Genomic DNA, 17,380 nt, shown 5'->3' on the forward strand with positions numbered 1-17,380 from the left:
GTTTCAGTGAGAAAATAAAAATGGGGGAGGCCAAATGAGTCCACCATAAAAAATGTGAAAAAATGAGAATAGAAAAAAATGAATGAGAGAAAAAGGGAGAAGGTACTTTGCTACTATCCTTTATCACACTAGTGCCTCAAAGTGGCACCTTGTTCTTCATATAGAGAGTCTCATGTTATATCATTCATATGCTAGTGGGAATCACTTTTTCATAAACTCGACTTGTATATTCCGATGATGGGCTTCCTCAAATGCCCGAGGTCTTCATGAGAAAGCAAGTTGGATGCACACACCACTTAGCTTGAGTGGAGCTTTCATACAGTTATAGTTCTAGTGCATCATTTGCATGGCAATCCCTACTCCTTGCATCAATATCTATTGATGGGCATATCCATAGCGCGTTGGTATCCCTAGTTGATGTGAGACAATCTTCTCCACTTGTTACCCCTTTGAAACCTACCACGACATTCTATTCCACCTATATGTTATGTCCATTGGTTCACGCTCATGTATTCCATGAAGAATAAAAAGATGATGCATATTGAAAAAGTATGATCCAATTGCTTGAGTTGGACACCATGGTTCTTGACATTTGTATTGATGTGGTGAAGATGGAGCCATGCCTTGCTAATATAATAATATAAATGGGGTAAAACAATCTTTGAGGATGGTATACTTTGAAAGATTAATGATTTTTCTTCTTATACCTATAAGTATTGTTGTCTTAATATTTGTTAATTCATTGTTTCTTAATGAGAATACATGAATAAGGTTACATTATGGATAACATATCACATCAATTTTTTTGTTTTTATCATTTACCCACTCGAGGACGAGCATGAATTAAGCTTAGGGATGCTTGATACGTCTCCAACGTATCTATAATTGTTGATTGTTCTATGTTGATGTATTATCATTTTAGAATACTTTTGGGGTATTTATTTACCAATTCATATTATTTTTGAGCACTAAACTATTGACCTAGTGCCCAATTCCTGTTCATGTTTTCCCCATGTTTTTCACTTTTAAGGTTTTCCATACCAAATGATTTCCAATTGACCTAAAACTTTTTGGTAAAATTTTGTCAACAAAAAGAAGACCAACAAGCATTGGAGGAAGGCTGGGGCCACACGAGGTCTTGATACATCTCCAACATATTTATGATCATGCTGTTATATTATCATTCTTGGATATTTCATAATCAATTTATAGCAACTTTATATCATTTTTTGGGACTAACCTATTGACATAGTACCTAGTGCGAGTTACTGTTTTTTGCTTGTTTTTTTACTTCGTAAAAAATCAATACCAGATGTAGTCCAAATGCCATAAAACATTTTGGAGATTTTTTTGGACCAGAAGGAAACTTGAGGACCAAGGATGTCAACCAGGGGAGTGCTAGGGGGCCCACTAGGCACCAGGGTGCAGTGGGCAACTAGCATGCCCTGGTGGGTAGTGGGGGCCTCGGGCACCTCCTCCACCGCCTTTGAGCTCTATAAATATCCAAGTACTCCAGAAAGCCTAGGGGAGCCGACGAAAAATCGTTTCAGCCACTGCAAGTTTCAGAAGCAACGAGATCCAATCTAGAGCTCGTTCCGGAGGGGAACACGGTCATGGAGGGGTTCATCATCCTCATTGGTACTCCTCTGATGATCCATGAGTAGTTCATATCAGACCTACGGGTCCATAGGCAGTAGCTAGATGACTTTCTCTCTCGTTTTTCTTCTCAATACAATGATCTCTTGGAGATCTATTTGATGTAGCTCTATCTTTTGCGGTGTGTTTGTTGGGATCCGATGAACTACGAGTTTATGATCATATCTATGAAATTATATCTACGCTTGATTAATATAGCCTCGTATTTCTTCTCCGATATTTGGGTTTTGTTTGGCCAACCTGATGTTTTTATCTTGCAATGGGAAGAGGTACTTTGTGATGGGTCCGATCTTGCGGAGCTCAATCTCAGTGACGGAAAGAGACATGACACACATGCATCATTGCTATTAAGGGTAAAACGACGGGGTATATTACTACATGAATAGATCTTGTCTACATCACGTCATCATTCTTAAAGTCTTACTCCGTTTCTCCATGAACTTAATACACTCGATGCATGCTGGACAGCGACCGATATGTGGAGTAATAGTTGGAGTAATAGTAGTAGATGCAGGCAGGAGCGGTCTACTTGTCTTGGACGTGATGCCTATATACATGATCATTGTCTTGGACATCGTCATAATTATTCGCTCTTCTATCAATTGGCCAACAGTAATTTGTCTACCCACCATTTGCTATTTTCTCGAGAGAAGCCACTAGTGAAACCTACGGCCCCTCGGTCTATTTTACATCATCTATTTGCAAGATCTATTTTATTATTCATGTTTCCATTTTGTTTGCTCTTTTATTTTTAGATCTATATTATCCAAAAACCCAAAAATACCTTGCTGCATTGTATTTACCATTACTTTGTTTGCATCTATCAATTTTTTTTAACGCTTTATTTTACCCACGAGGGATTGACAACTCCTACACATGTTGGGTTGCAAGGATTTGTTATTTTTGTGAGGGTACTACTTACATAGTCTTGTGGATCTTCCTACTAGATTGATACCTTGGGTTCATGACTCAGGGAAATACTTGCCGTCGCTGTGCTACATCACCCTTTAAGCTATGAGGGAAATCAACGCAATCAGTGAGGAGTCAAGATTTTTGGGCCCGTTGCCGTGGAGGATCAAGTCAAGACCTATCAGGTTCCCACACATAAACTCCCATGTCATTGCAATTACATTATTTGCCATTTACCTCTCGTTTTCCTCTCCCTCACTTCACAAAAACATTTGCCTTTTTATTTGCTTCTTTCCATTTGCCATTTTCTTGCCGGATCTCTTGCTTGTTTGCGTTCTTGTTTGCGTAGTCACGATGACTCAAGAAAACACTAAGTTGCGTGATTTTTCCAATACCAATAATAATGATTTTATTAGCACTCCGATTGCTCCTCCCGCCACTATTGCGGAGTCTTGTGATATTTATGCTGCTTTGTTGAATCTTGTTATGAAAGATAAATTTTCCAGTACTCCTAATGAGGATGCTGCGTCCCATCTAAACACTTTAATAGAATTGTGTGATATGAAAAATAAGAAAGATGTGGACACTGATATTGTTAAACTGAAATTATTTCCATGCTCTTTGCGTGATTGTGCTAAAATTTTGTTTTATTCTTTGCCACGCAATAGTATCAATTCTTGGAACAAGTGCAAAGATGCTTTTATCACGAAATATTTTCCTCCTGCGAAGATTATTTCTCTTAGAAATCAGATTATGAATTTTAAACAAGTTGAGCATGTGCATGTTGCCCAATCTTGGGAACGAACGAAATTGATGATAAAAAATTGCCCAACTCATGGTTTGAATTTGTGGATGTTCATTCAATTTTTTTATGCGGGATTGAATTTTGTTTCTAGAAATATTTTAGATTACACCACGGGTGGTACATTTATGGAAATTACTTTGGGTGATTCTACTAAATTTCTTGATAATATTATGGCTAATTATTCATAATGGCATACTGAAAGAGCTCCTACTAGTAAAAAAGTTAATTCTATTGAAGAAATAGATGCTTTGAGTGATAAAGTTGATGCTCTTATGAAATTGGTTGCTAGTAAATATGCTCCTATCGATCCTAATGATTTGCCTTTGTCTACTTTTATTGATAAAAATAATGACCCCGTATATGTGAATTTTGTCTCGCGAAACAACTTTAATAATAATGCTTATATGGGTAATTTTAATCCTAGGCCATATCCTCGAAATTCTTCAAATAATTAAGGTAGTTTCTATGGTAATTCTCATAATAATATTGCTAGGATTCCCTCTCACCTTGAGAATAATATTAAGGAATTTATCAATGCGCAAAAATATTTCAATAATACAATAGAAGAAAAGTAGAATAAGGTTGATGATATGTCTAGAAGCATTGATAGAATTTTGCGTGATGTAGAAAATCTCAAGAATAATTTTTTCCTAAGGTTGATATTAATGAATCCGTTAAAGCTTTATATTTTTCTATTGAAGAAAGTACGAAAAGAAACACTATGCTTTGAGCTAAAAGAGATTTTTTAGAAAGAGCGTTTCCTGATTGCTTTCATAAAAATGATGAAGACATTAAAATGATTGGTGTTTCTTCTATTGCTTCCTTGTTTAGTAATGTTAAAACTAATGAAGGAACTAAAGAATAGTCAACTTTATATAGAAGGCGTTCCCATGATTTAGAGAGTGAAAATCTTGTTGAAAAAATGATAAAAGTGGGATTGAAGAGGTTAAAACTTTAGCTAGTGATGCTCCAACTATTTTGGATTACAAAGACTTTATTTTGGATAGTTGCTCTTTGATTGAGTGTATTTCTATGTTGCAATCTATGATAAATTCACCCAATGCCTACTAATAAAATAAAGCTTTCACTAAACATATTTCGAAAACGGTAATAAAATCTTTGGAAGAAAAGTTAGAACTAGAGATTTCAATTCTTAGAAATTATATGTTGAATGGGAACCCACCATTAAGATCAATATTAAATTTTTTGAGTTCTATACTTTATGTGATTTGGGTGCTAGTGTTTCCATAATTCCAGAATCTCTTTGTGATGTGCTTGGTCTTACCAATGTTGAAGAATGTTCTCTCAATTTGCACATGGAAGATTCTACTATTAAAAATCCTATGAGAAGAATTAATGATGTTCTTATTCTTACAAATAAAAATTATGTTCCCATAGATTTTATTGTTCTTTATATTGATTACAATCCGTCTTGTCCAATAATTCTTGATAGACCGTTTTTGCGTATTATAGAGGTCGTGATTGATATGAAAGATGGAGATATTAAATTTCAGTTTCCACTAAGAAAGGGTATGGAACAATTCCCTATAACTAATATTAAATTACCATATGAATCAGTCATGAGGGAAACCTATGGATCAATCACTTAATATGACAATACTTGAATCTATGCTTTATGCCTAGGTAGGGGCGTAAAACGATACCGCTTGTTGGGAGACAACCTGATGAATAAAATTTATTTTTCACTTTTGCTTTATGTTCTTGAGTGTTTGCACAATTATGATACTATTATGATTGTGTTTTTTATGTTTTAGTTAGTGTTTATGACAAGTAAAGCCTTTAGGAGCATGTTGGGTGATAGTTGCTTAGATCTTGTTGGAAAATAGAAACTTTTGCGTCTAGTTGATGAAATTATAAAAATTACAGAAGTGATGAAAGTGTCTTAATTTTTGATACAAGATTTTTATACAAATTTCCTACGTTTAGCTAATGTTCCAGAATTTTGCAGTTACAGAAGTATGAGTAAAATTCGAGTCCTTATAGACCGTTCTGTTTTTTATGGATGTTGTTTCCTTTGCGTTGTGTGCTTATTTTATTGGAGTGGTATAAGCCATGGTAAAGTTAGAATACAATAGGTATAATGAAAAAAACAAAATTGAAATGGGTTTTCAACAGTACCTAAAGTAAATATTGGTGTTCTTATACTAATGAATCTCACAAAAGTTTTGTTGAGTATTGTGGTGATTGAAGTTTTCATGTTTTGGGTGAGATCATGATGGATGAAGGAATAAGGAGTGATAAAAGCCTAAGCTTGGGAATGCACCATGGAACCCCATGGTACTATCCAAAGAGTACCAAGCAACTAAGCTTGGGGATGCCCCGGAAGGCATCCCCTCTTTCTTCTAACAACCATCGGTAATTTTACTTGGAGCTATATTTTTATTTGTCACATATTATGAGTTTGCTTGGATCGTCTTGTATTATGTGAGTCTTTTTTTATTTCCTTGTTGGTTTTTCATAATAAACCTTTCCATATACACACCTATTTTAGAGAACCAAATTATGCTATGATTTGTTAGAATCGCTCTTTATGCTTCACTTCAATTTATTAGAGCCATGGAATAGCTCTAGTGCTTCACTTATATCTTTTTGAGCACGGTGGTGCTATTATTTTGTAGAAATTTTCTCTCATGCTTCACTTGAATTATTTTGAGAGTTATTAGAAATTTTGAATAAATACTCTCTTGCATCACTTATATTATTTTGAGAGCTAAATTTTTTAAAGACACTTGTGCTCTCTTTCTTCACTTATATTCCCTCCGTTCCTAAATGTAAGACCTTCTGGAGATTTTCAAAATGAACTAGATACCGATGTATATGGATTTGTTTTAGAGTATACATTCACTCATTTTGTTTCGTATGTAGTCCATAGTAGAATTTTGAAAAGGTCTTATATTTAGGAACAGAGGGAGTATTTGTTTGAGAGCTTGTTATTTGCAATGACAATTTTCTTTAAATGAAATTATTCCCAAAGTGATAGATATCCAGGGGAGATATAATAAAAACTTTCAAGAAGATCATTGGATGTTAAACTTGATTCTTCGCAATAGTTTTGCGATATGAATATAGTGATATGTGAGTTATGTTGATGAGTAATTATGCTTTAGTAAGAATATTGGTGTTAAGGTTTGTGATTCGCTATGCATGCAAATGAAGTCAATAATTATGCTATGAAATTACATCCTACTTGTGTTGCATTATTCAGTGTTAGTTATGTTTAATGTCCGCTTATGATGGCTTTCATTCCTTGGTTGGGCGCTTCTCAATCTATTTGCTGGCCTTCACTTGTACTAAGCGGGAAAACTGTTTCTCCATCTAAATCCTAAACCCAAAGTTTTGCCAAATGAGTCCATCATACCTACCTATATGTGCTACTTCAACGCCATTCTAAGTAAATTTGCAAGTGCCAAATCTAATGTTCAAAATAAATTTATGTTCTATGTGTCTGTACTGCTCATGAAGCGGCGAGGGGTGGCCGGTATCTTCCATGCTAAATAGGTTATTCTCAAGATGAGTGTTTATGCACTTGTCATTGCATGAGTGTATGGTGGTAATAGGGATGACCAGTCCCAAAATGCAAAGAAGATTTATTTTATGTTGTCAAATAAAAATTCCTTTGAAAGTGTTGGTATGGACGGTACCCTTGGATGTGGCTATTGTGGAGTGTGAAATAATTGTGGAAAAAGGAAAACTTTATTTTCAGTTTGGGAACCGCCTATAATTTGTTTAGCATGGAAGATATTGGGAACTCTTAGTCATTTTCGTTGACATGAAAAGCATACCACCCAAAATATTTTATCTCTATTTTTTCTGCTTTGAGGTCTAGCACAACTATGAATCTCTTCTTCCCTCTACGAAGGGCCTATCTATTTACTTTATGCTATTTTTTTGTTTGAATTTGAGTCTCCAACTTCTCTTATAAAGCACCAACTCAGGAACACTATTATCATACTTGAGCATTGGATGTAGCTAATATTTGGGTGTGTTGCATGAATGGATCAATGATGGAGCATGATGGGCTAGGGATAGCATTCTTTAGCATTGATATTTTGAAAGACTTGGTTGCTTGTTTATATGGTTGAGTATGGAAGTTTTCATATCAAATTATAGACTTTTTTTTGAAGGAAAACTGTAAGGGAAACCCCCCACAACGAGTTTTTTTTGAAATAATAAGAACCTAAATTCGCGCCCGTGGGGACTTGAACTTGGGTGGCTGGGTTGTACAACCACTCCACTAGCCAAGTGAGCTAGGCTCACTTCCTCAAATTATAGACTATTGCTTTGCATCATCTACAAGTCCATATTTTGAAAGAATGTGATGAATATGTTAGGCAACATTCCACATCGAAAGTTCTGTTTTCATCATTTACCTACTCGAGGACGAGCAGGAAATAAGCTTGGGGATGCTGATACGTCTGCAACGCATCTATTATTTTTGATTGTTCCATGTTGTTATATTATCATTCTTGGATATTTTATAATCATTTTGTAGCAACTTTATATCATTTTTTTGGACTAACCCATTGTCTAGTGCCCAGTGCCAGTTGCTGTTTTTGCTTGTTTTTTCCTTCACAAAAAATCAATACGAGATGAAATCCAAATGCCACAAAACTTTTTGGAGATTTTTTTGAACCAGAAGGAAACTTGAGGACCAAGGATGCCAACTAGGGGAGCGGCGATGGTTCCCCGAGTGGCACTCCCCCACCACCAAGAGAGAGAGAGAGAGAGAGAGAGAGAGGTTCTCCCCCTTGTGCTTCCTCCTGCATGGCCCCCGTGAGTGGGGAGAGGTTCTCTGTGACACCCTGGTAGTTAAGCAACAGTGATCCCATGCTAATGATGCCATGTCGTCATGTTTTATTAAGCCAAAATGCCACTTGATAACAATCAAAGACAAAATAAAATTAAAATTTAAAATAAGGTGAACTAAATTATTTCTTCAAACATAAAAACAAAAATGTTTCTTATATTGCGATTAATCCATAGTTAATTTTAATGGAGAAACCAACATTTTATAATATGTGTAAATGCCCCAAGTTAAATAAAACAAATGCCAAACAATAATTTGAATGCCCTTTTTAAATCCTACAAATTTCCAAACCAATTTAAATAAATGTCAAACTTTTTGTGGCAGTGTCTAAAAATTGTAATATACATAATGGACCCAGTGCCATATGTTTTTACAAAAAATTGTTGTTACAAAAGTAGTTAGAACTGAAACAGATAAAAGAAAAAGCAAAATGAATAGAAAACAAAACTAAAACAGAAAAATAGAAAGAACCACCCCCACTGGCCCAGCCCAGCGGGCCACTAGGCCGGCCCGACCAGCCCAGTCGGCCCCAGACCCTTCCTCCCCTCTCGCTACAAGGGGCCACTCCCACCGACACCCCTGTCGCCCCAAGCCCCCACCTCTCTCCCCCCTGCTCCTGATCTAGATCGTATCGGGGCCTCTCCCTCCACTCCGGCGACACGGCCCTTCGCCGGCCCCTAGTTGGCCCCCGCCGGCCATCACCTCACGAGAAATCGCCGTCGCCCCCCTCGCCAGCCTCCTCACCCCGAACCGGGCCCTCCCCCGGCGGCTGCCCACCCCACCTCGACCGAACTCGACCCTGCACCGTCCGGCATCCTCGCTGGGCCACCACGACGCCGGCGTGCCCGGACGCCTTCCCCGCTGGCCACCTCTCCCCTTGTGACACCCTCGGTTTAATCGTACGCTAATCATACACGCAAATGCGTACGATCAAACCCAAGGACTCACGGGAAGATATCACAACACAACACTAGACACAAATAAAACAATATCAACTTCATATTACAAGCCAGGGGCCGCGAGGGCTAGAATACGGAAGCTCGATAAACACACGAGTCAGTGGAAGCAACAATATTTGAGTACAGACATAAAACATGGGGTGCCTTAGATAAGGCTCGCACAAAAGATATAATGATCGAACGAGGCGAGGCCTCATGTCTGGGAACCTCTAAACTACTCCTGATCATCAGCGGCCTCCACGTAGTAGTAGGCACCGTCAGGGTAGCAGTCGTCGTCGGCGGGGACCTCCATCTCCTGGACTCCATCATTTGGTCACCGCACGGATCCAAGGGGGCAAAGGGGGAGCAAAGCAGCGGTGAGTACTCATCCAAAGTACTCGCAAGTCTTACATCAGAATTATTCTAAGTATGCATCAGTATGAAAGAAGGGGGGAGTTTATATGTGGACTGAATGCAGGAATGCGAGAATAGAGAGTGAAGGCCTAGTCCTATCGACGACTAGCATCTTCAGGGTCTTGCAGCAATAGACGAGAGTAGAACATGGGGGTAACACAAATAATAGTCATATTGTTGCAGCAATACTAAAGTGAGGTCACACCCAGAGATCCTCCCTCGACTCCCTCCAAGGAAGCAATCCCGAGGCAACTACTTCCAGTTAATTATAGTTGCCTCGGGATTGTAGTTGTATAAGACCCCGAGGCAACTACTTCCATTTAATCCCGAGGCAATTGTAGTTGTATAAGATCAGGGCACAACTCCAAGTCGTCCTGTAACCGTGGACACGGCTATTCGAATAGTTAATTTTCATCCCTGCAGGGGTGCACCAGATGTCCCGACGCGCTCGATAACACTCTAGCCGGACATACTTTTCTGGGTCCTGCCCGTCCTCGGAATATCGACACGTCGCAGCCCCACCTAAGACTAATCAGAGAGGCCAGCCCGCCGGTGTAAATCCTAAGCGCAAAGGGTTCATGGGCCTAGTTCCCCTCCGTGCTCCTGCACGATGCGAGGGCGGCTCACATCAGTCCTAGCATCCCTTAATCACAAGCGTGATGCATCTCGGGACCACTCGGGCACGCGCCACTATGTTGCTGACGTCTGAAAAGCTTTGGCTGATACCGTGGCGCTGAGTACCCATAATTCTTCCCATGCAGACGGTTAGTGCGAAAAGGTCTCCGACCAACCCAGTTCAAATACCCAAATACATTAACATTTTAATTAGGCCATCGACAAAATCTCGCGGGAATCCACCCATCTTACAAACTAATCACCAATGATCCCAGTAACATGGTCGAGTAACTGTGTGGTTGTAACATCGGGGGGAATCCGAGTTATCACCCTCGTTGGATTCTGAACGATGTATCCGTCAAGGTGGGCTTAGAGGAATCACCCTCGGGGGTCCCACACTTGAGGGGTTGCATGACAGCGGCATCATCGGGAATGGTGAAAGAGGAATCACCCTCGATAACCACGACCGACTAGCTATACTACAGAGGTATCATTAGGAGTACGTAGCGAGGTGTCAACCTCGGTACCCGATATTATCTCTGTAGAGTCGTACAACTAAGGGGGGTGTATGTGCTGTGTCGGGTCTGGCTCGTCGATTAGGGATCGAGATTTGAAAACAAGTGGGGCAACTGGACTACGGGGTCAGAGGGGATGACTGCTCCACCTATACTAAGCAGATTTAAAGTACAGTGCTGAAAGTAGCAGTTCATCAAAAATGGGCTATGCATCACATATAGGAGCTAACTACAACAGTAGCAAAATACTAATGCAAGCAGTAGGAAGAAAGACATAGGCGATATAGGAATGATCGGGGGGGGGGGGGTTTGCTTGCCTTGCTGCTCTGCGGCAAAGGACTGATCGGCAGGGTCGTAGATGTACCCGGCAGCAGCGTTAGTCTCGGGGTCTACCGGTAAGAAGAGGGGGAAGAAACAATAAATAATAGCAACGGTGCAACACAATGCATGACATGGCAAGATGCAGGCTGGACATGAGCTAACGCAGCAACATCCGTCATAGACGGGTCGGAAGAATATCTGACGATATTTTCCGGGTCTCGGGCTACTACCGGTCAAACTGGAAACGATGGAAATGTTCCATGTTTGCTATGCTAGAGACGCGTGACAGACGAATGGACCGTGTATCCGGGTTCGTCTCGTTCTGTTGATCAACTTTCATGTTGAAAATATTTTGATCTGACTTACGGATTATTTTATATTAATTTTTGAATTTTTATTCAAATAATTAGTAATTAAAAACAGGTTTCAATAATTTAATTAAAAGAAAATTCGATATCAGCATGATGTCATGCTGACATCAGCAGTTGACTGATCAACTGACTAGTGGGTCTCGTGCGTCATAGACACACCTTTTTAATTAGGATTAAATAGTAATTAATCACATTAAATTAGTGGGGGGCCCACCTGTCATACTCTAATTATTCTAATTACCTAATCAATTAATTAACTAACTAATTAATTAATATATATATTTATTTATTTAATAAAAACATTATTTTTATTTTTATATTTTAATTTTCACTTTTCTTAAAAGAGGTTGTGGGGCCTCCCTATCATGGACAGCGGGGTGAGTTGGCCCCACCGGTCAGTGGCTTTAGGCCACATACCCATATTTACGCAAATAAAACATCACGTATTTCTCCACATACCTACATACATAAATACATACATATGTGCATCTCATACATACAAAATACGTACGACATTTATACATACATACATACGCCATACATCATTTATTTTTATTTCTTTTTTCTTATCTCACAACTCCAACCTTTGTGTTAAGAGAGACTCTCAACCTCACAGAGAGAGAGGAACGTCTCCAACATCGCCTACACGACCCTAACTTCGCCGGATCGGAGCGCGGTTTGCCGGAACGGAACCGGGACGACGCGAGGAAAGAGATGGTGGGAGGAGCCCGGAAAGGGGCTCAGCGACGTTGACGAGAGGGCCCGGTGAAGCCGTAGTTCTCGGGAGGCGGAGGAGACGGCGAGGAGGAGGACGAGGCGGTGACGGTGGTGACGTGGTTCCGGTGAGGATGGTCGCCGGAGAGGCCTCCTGGAGGGGGCCGACCGGCGTGACAAGGAGGGGGGGCCTCCCTGCCCGATCCCTCCTGGACCGAGCGGGAGGAAGGTTGGCGCGACGGGGAAAGGCTCGGCCGGCGGAAGGTTGCAGGGGAGGCCGGCGGCAGGGGCTCGGCCAGCGAGATGGGGTGGTGTTCGGTGTGGATCAGGGGGTCGGCCGGTGGGATGGGAGGCCGACGGTGTGCAGGGGAGGGCCGGTCGACCCGGGGTTGGGGTTCACGGTGGGTTGGGGATCTGGGCCAATGGAGGGACCTGGGGGTCGGCCGATGGGGATCGGGATGGGTGAGAGAGGCAGGCTCGTGAGGGAGAGGAGCCGAGGGAGAGGGCTCGGTCGTGGGGTTCCTCTCGTGGGGGAGACCGAGACGTTAGGTGGGGGGGCTGCGTCGATGGGTGAGGCGAGCCGGGGTAGGTGGGGTTGGTGCGGGGGGCCGATAGGCCGAGGGTGGTGCTGGCGGCGGCGAGGGAACGGGGGGGGGGGGGGGGGCGATGGGAATTAGGGTTTGGCCCTCCCTAGGGGGCTTTATACCCGAGGGATGGTGGGCCGAATAGGGGGGGCTTGGTAGTCCCAATTCGGCTAGGGGGGTTCTTTTCCTTTTTTTATTTCTTATTATTATTTATTTTTACTATTGTTTTTATTATTTAATTTTATTTACTTTCTTTTACAATTTGGTATATATATTTTTAATAATTTATTTTATTTATTTTATTTAAAGCTCCACTTTTAAATATATAGGGGTTACCAATAATTCCTAAAGTGCCCGATTTGATATTATAATCCGCTAGGGAATTTTTATAACTCCCCGACGTTTTTATTTCAACAATATAAAATCTTTTCTCGTCCGACTTTAATTTTAAGTTTCAAACTTTGATTCGGTTTCAACCAACACGAGATCATTGATATAATTAATGATGACGTGGCATCATTAGCGCGGGATCACTGTCGCTTAATTACAATCATCACTGTAGCAAAAGTTGAGGATGTCACACCCCTTCACCACCGGATCCTCCCCGAGCCTGTGCTCCATCTACAACGCAAGTGAGCCTCGGGCTCCTCCCCCTCCACTCCCCTTCACCTCACTCCTACCAACACGGCCCCGTCCATCGCTCGCCGTCGACAACGACCCCATGCAGCGCGGCCCTGCAGCACCTCCGGCGGCTGCGCGCCCTCCTACACACGCACGCCGACCCCCTCCCCCCGGCCACCGCGCTTGCCTCCCAGATCACACGCGCCCGCCCGCCCATGCCTAGCTCCGTATGGCGCTCTCCTAGCCATCGCTATCACCTTCGGCTACCGCTGGCGACGGTCGGCCTAGCCTCGGCCATTACCCGGCTCCCTCCCATGGCCGATTTGGTTAGTGGGGGCTAACCACCCCACTAACCCCCTGACCCTATGACAACAGGGCCCACGCCCCTGTAAAACGTTTATAAATAAAAATAAAAGTGATAATAACAAATAATTACTTTAATTAATTAATTAATTAGTTAATTAATAGTAGTTGAGATTAATTAGTTTAACTAATCTATTGTTAACCTATTAGACTATGATATGTGGGCCCTTTAAATTAATACTATTTAAATCTGATTAAATAAATCTACTAATTATTTTAAATAATGTGTGAATGACAGGTGGGTCCCCCCTTAGAATTAATCTGATTAATTATTAATTAACTAAATTTTAAATGTGTCCATTCCGTATGGGACCACTGGTTAGTTTGACCATTCAGTAGGGTTCTTGACTCATGATATCATGCTGACATCATGCTGATGTCATATATAATTATTGAATTTAAGTAATCTGTTGAATTCCTAAATAATTAATAAAATTTTAAAAATATAATCCATAATTCGGATGACAATAATTTATACATGAAAGTTGATTGGAAAAACGAGACGAACCCGGATACGCTATGTGTTGGTCTCAGACGCGTCCCTATCATAGCGAACATGGAACTTTTCCATCCGTTTCACCGGATACCTATCCGGTAGTAGCCAAAGACCTGAGAAATATCATCTGATATTTTCCCGATCCGTCTATGACGGATGATACTACGTTAGCTCATGCCTAGCACTACATGTTGCCATTTATTGGATCATGTTGCACCTCTTGCTGTTATTTATTGTTTCTTCCCCCTCTTCTTTCCGGTAGACCCCATCAGTGACGCTGCTGCCGGGTACGACTACCCACTTCACGACCAACCCTTTGCCGCAGAGCAACAAGGCAAGAAAACCCCCTTGATCATTCCTATATCGCCCTTTTCTTTCTCCCTCATGTTTGTATTAGATTTTGCTACTGTTGTAGTTAGCTCCTATATCTGATGCATAGCCTATTTTTGATGAACTGCTACTTTCCAGTACCGCACTTTAAACTGCTTAGTATAGGTGACTCAGTCATCCCCTTTGACCCCTTGGTCCAGTTGCCCCGCTTTACCAGCAAGTCTTGATCTTTTGATCGACGAGCCAAGAACCGTCACATCACTCACATACCCCTTAGTTGTATGACACTGCAGAGCTACCATCGAGTACTGAGGGTGACACCTCCTTACGTACTTCGATGTTTTTGTTGTAGTGCCGTTGACCGGCGATGGTTTCCGGAGGGTGACTCCTCCTTCACCACCTCCAATAACAACTATATCGTACAACCCATCAAGCTGGCCAAGCGAGGATGATTCCTCCGTGGCCACCTTGATGATTACATCATTTGGAATCCGTCGAGGGTGATACCTCGAAACTTTCTGATGTTATAGCCGCATAGTTACTTGGCCTTGATTACTGAGGAAATGATGAGGTGTGTTGCGGGTGGATTCCCGTGTGAATGTGACGAGGCATGGCCGGGCATTCTGGGCCCTTGCCATACATCCTTGAGACGGGGCGACGGGCCCATCTTATCATGGTTCTGCTTGTCACCGCAATTAATTAAAATTCTAAGGATTTGGGTACTTGATCTGGGTTGGCCGAAGACCTTTTTGCACTAACCGTCTACATGGGAGGAGTTATGGGTTCTCGACATCGTGGTATCAGCCGAAGCTCTTCACATGCCATCAATGGAGCGGCGCACACCCGAGTGATTTGAATAAGCATCATTCTTGTATAAGAGGTGCGAGGACTGACATCGGCCGCCAACGCAACGTGCAAGAACGCAAAGGGTGATGGTCCCATGAACCCTGCACTCTTAGGAGTTAGACCGGTGGGCTGGCCTCTCTGTTGATCCTAGGTAGGACTGTGACATGTTGATTTGCCGAGGCCGAGCATGACCTAGGAAAGTATGTCCGTCCAGAGTTTATCAAGCGTGATGGGAAACTTGGTGCACCTCTGCAGGGAAGAATTTAACTATTCGAATAGCCGTGTCCACGGTTACAGGACGACTTGGAGTTTTGCCCCGATCTTATACAACTACAACTGTTACTTAACTGGAATGTTTGCTCTGGGATTGCTTCCTCGCAGGGATTCGAGGGAGGATCTACGGGCATGACTTCAATTAATATTGCGGCAACGATATGACTATTAATTGTTGCAAGACCCCTGAAGATGCTAGTCTTCGATAGGACTAGGCCTTCTCTCTCTATTCTCGCATTCCTGAAGTCAGTCCACATAACCCCTTCCTTTGATACTGATGCATATCTTAGCATATGTCATCGTTTTCTTACAACAGTAGCATCTTCAGGGGTCCGGTAACGGGATTGGCAACTAGCGAGCAAGACGCACGATGTACCCAGGTTCAGGGCCCTATGTGGGAGGTAAAACCCTTAGTCCTGTCGGAATGGTTGAAGAACCAGTAGTGTTTACAGAGTGTTCCTGGAGCTGTTTCACGGAGGAGGAAGAAGGAGAAATCGGCTCATGTTCTACCTCTCCTGTATGGGTGTGTGTCTTTCATAGAATGGCCGACCCTCTGCATGGAGGGGTACCGGGGGGTTTTATAGATGAACCCCCAGCCTACAAAATGGATAAAAGATACTAAAGGGGGACCCAGCTGGCAGCCTCTTCGGCTAGTGAGTGGGTCCAGCATCGAGCGGTCTTGTCTTCAGTTGGGCCCGCCGGCTGCAAGGTCCCATCAAGCTATGGGGCCTACCGACAGGCCAATGCGAGGGGCGCGTGTTCTTCACGTGCGTGATCGAAGGTACGTCGGTCGTCGTCTTGTAGGATCAAGCATCGGTCAGCGGTACGACCGCTTCCCCTGTAGCCACGCCTCGCCACGTAATGGAGTGGATGGAGACGACAATACACTATGCGGGGTTGATAGGTCGGAGCCGTCTCCAGTCAGAGGTATGTCTACCGCCACTGTAGCCACACGTATCCTTTGCCATCATATTTGTATTGTAGTTCCTTTATCTTCAAGAAAAGGCTTCTTTCGTGGCCAAGGGGTCGAACCGATAGTAGCTTCCTAGCTGGCTGGATGCTAGCCAGACGGCCTTGGGGTAAATAGCCGCATCCCTAGCCGACACGGTTCGCGTATCCGGCCAGGTTGTAGCCGGCCGCGCCCCTAGCCGGCCTGGGTGTAGACGGCAGTGCCCCTAGCTGGTACGGGTTGTGTAGCCAGCCTGGGTGTAGACGGTAGTGCCCCTAGCCGGTACAGGTTGCGTAGCCAGCCAGGGAATGTCAGTACATGGGAATGCATTTTCCCAAGTTGTGCTGAAAGGCCATGGAGTAGGATCGATGAGACTACCCCAGGGTTATCCCCCCGTCAGTAGTCCCTGAAGCAGGGGAGGCCCGCCGTCTTAGGGCAAAGGGCCTCGTCGGCTTGGAGTTTGCTCCTCCGGGCCGTCGGAGCCAGTGACCGGCAAAGCCTTAGGTTGAAGGCGGCCGGGAGAGCGGTCAGCTGGCTTCCGCGAGATTTCTCAGCTTCTCCATTTTAATGCGGCGGCATGCCACGCGTCGGGTGTCAGGGGCCGCGCCTTGATAGGCCACGCGCTGATAGGACTGGGCCTGCAGCGAGGGGGGGACCCGCCATGCCGCAGCCTTGACCTTCGTGTGGGGATCTTCTATGGAAAATAAGGCGACGGTTGGTGTCTTGCTGTGTCTTAACTTCTCTGCATGGTGCGGGGGGAATGGAGATCGTGCTCACCAGATCTCCTTCCCCGTTACTTCGTCTTGAGTTTAAAGGGGCAGGCGGAAGGGAT

This window comes from Hordeum vulgare, chromosome 2H (assembly GCF_904849725.1).
Source record: "Hordeum vulgare subsp. vulgare chromosome 2H, MorexV3_pseudomolecules_assembly, whole genome shotgun sequence".
NCBI classification, from domain to species: Eukaryota; Viridiplantae; Streptophyta; class Magnoliopsida; order Poales; family Poaceae; genus Hordeum; species Hordeum vulgare.